The sequence below is a fragment of the Mandrillus leucophaeus genome, unplaced genomic scaffold, assembly GCF_000951045.1.
Source record: "Mandrillus leucophaeus isolate KB7577 unplaced genomic scaffold, Mleu.le_1.0 Scaffold497, whole genome shotgun sequence".
Lineage (NCBI taxonomy): Eukaryota > Metazoa > Chordata > Mammalia > Primates > Cercopithecidae > Mandrillus > Mandrillus leucophaeus.
Window position 1 is genome coordinate 1,175,643 of NW_012105331.1, and position 2,446 is coordinate 1,178,088.

Below are 2,446 nucleotides of genomic sequence, written 5' to 3' on the forward strand. Positions count from 1 at the left end.
GTTACAAAGTGGTGGCAGATCTATGCCTGCTTTTACATTTTAATGGCCCCTCTCAACCTCTGGCTGTTACTTCTCTATCTTTTCTCAGTTGTCCCTTAACAGTCTATTCTAACCCCTGTAAAACAAGGACTAAAAGTACCAACCTCATTGTTATGAGTTTAAGAGAAGGCCCAGCACTAAGCCAGGCTCTCAGGAAAATTCAAACAGTTCCTCCTTGCCCTTCAATATAGCTCCTTCTCATCTGTCACGGGCTGAGGAACCACTGAGCCTATAAACCAAGCACACGGGTATAAGTCCACAGACCAGATAAAGGCCTAGATGGTAACGTATTAATACTTGGGTTTTGTCACTCCACCACCAACTTCCAGGCTAAGGAAGGGCAGACTTAGTGAGCAGTTCCAAGACCACTGAGTTCATGGTTCCCTGTGGCTGCCTCCCTTGTACCTCCATCATGATCAGGGCTTGAGGAGGGTCCTCTCAATTCCCTTTGCCACGCTTGGAAAAGCATGAGGGATGCAGCACAGGCTGAAAACTGAGTGACCAACCCCAGGGAGTTGATGGGGAACACTGGCAAGCCAATCACAAAGTTGATGCCATTTGCCCTTAGGGAGGAGAGGCGGGGCCTGGGCAAGGACAACAGCTGGACCAATCACAAAGTTGATGCCATTTGCCCTTAGGGAGGAGAGGCGGGGCCTGGGCAAAGAGGACCACTGGAAGGTGAAGGACAGGCCTGGCTCTCAGTAGTGGTAGTGATCCAGCTTGAAGGGATTATCACGGGACATGCCCAGATATTGGGCCTGCTTCTCAGTCTGCTTGGTCAGTTTCATGTTCACCTTGCCCAGATGGGCTTCAGCCACTGCCTCATCCAGCTTCTTGGACAGGAAGTGAACCTCAGTGGGGTACTTGTTTGAGTGGGTTCACAGCTCAATCTGCACCATCACATGGTTGGTGAAGGAGTTACTCATCCTAAAGCTGGGTTGGTCCATAGCACAACCCAGGTAGACCAGCTGACACTCAGCCAGCAGGATGGTGCCACGCCCGTTCTTTAGCCAGTACTGGTCCATCTGGGGCTTGATGTTCATCTTCTTCATAGCATTCTTGTTGAGCCACCTGACATCGATTTCCACATCAGAGTGTCCGGTGTTACACACGATGGCATCATCCTTCGTCTGTTCAAAGTGCCTGTTGGGCAGCTAGCCAAGCATGATGTCAACCTAGCCTGTGGTGGTGACAAAGATGTTGCCCTCCTGACAGGCCTCGTCCATGGTGGTCCCCTCATAGCCCTTCATGGCAGCCTATAGTGCATTGATGGGGTCGATCTCGGTGATAATGATGTGAGCGAGCCCCGAAACCCTGCAGGGCCTGGGCATAGCCCTTGCCCACATCACCATAGTCAGCTACCACAGCTACCTTGCTGGCAATCATCACACCTATGGCCTACTTGATGCCATCTATGAGGGACTGGTGGCAGCCATAGAGGTTGTCAAACTTGCTCTTGGTGACAGAGTCATTAACGTTGATGGTGGACACCTTCAGGATCCCACTGTCCATCATCTTGTATAGGTTGTGGACCTCAGTCGTGGTCTCCTCAGAGATGTCTCTGATGCCCAACAAGAGCTGTGGGTACTTAGTGTGGGTGAGGTTGGTAAGGTCCCCACTGACGTCCAGAATCATGTTGAGGAGCTTGTCCTTGAAGTACAGTGTCTGCTTGATGCACCACAGGTACTTCTCCTCCATTTCACCCTTCCAGGCATTCACTGGACTCCCAGCCTTGGCAGTGGCAGCTGCTGATGGTCCTGGATGGAGAAGATGTTGCAGCTGGACCACTGCACTTCAGCACCCAGGACAAGGATGGTCTCAGTGAGGACAACTGTCTCCACGGTCACGTGCAGGCAGCCGGTGATGCAGACACCCTTCAGTGGCTTGGAGGCTCAGTACAGCTCCTGCATGTGCATCAGGCCTGGCTTCTCATTCTCCTCAGTGTCCAGGGCCTTCCACCCCCAGGCAGCCAAACCAGTGTCAGCAACTTCGTAGGGTAGTTAATGAGACATACTGGTGGTGCTTCTGCACAGAATGATGGACATGGGCAAACAGAACCAAGCCTCAAACTGGGGACAGGCACAGGGCCGGCAGCACTGGGCAGGGCAACAGTGGTATTTGTAATGGATAGTCAGGGAAGGACTCCCTGTGAAAGTGACATTTCCATAGAGCCTTTGGTGAACAGAGGGAATAAGCCATGGATACATGTGGGAGAAGAGCAGCCAGGCAGTGGGAGCGGCACAGGTGAAGGCAGTGAGGCAGGAAAAGGTGGGTGTGCTGGAGGAACAGCAAGGAGGCCATATGGCTGGCATAGAGTGAGTGAGTGGGATCATGATAAGAGATGATCTCAGAGGGGTGGGAAGGGAATGGAGCACAGATTACATAGGACTTTGTAGGTCACTAAAAT

At 52.1% G+C, this 2,446-nt stretch overlaps 1 pseudogene across 1 annotated transcript; it reads right to left on the minus strand.

Annotated features, from left to right (window-relative positions):
- Nucleotides 1–737: 737 nt before the first annotated feature.
- LOC105550763 lies at nucleotides 738–2,051 on the minus strand (annotated as a pseudogene). Its single transcript, XR_001007766.1, has one exon. The product of XR_001007766.1 is annotated as an adenosylhomocysteinase-like (transcript).
- Nucleotides 2,052–2,446: the final 395 nt, after the last annotated feature.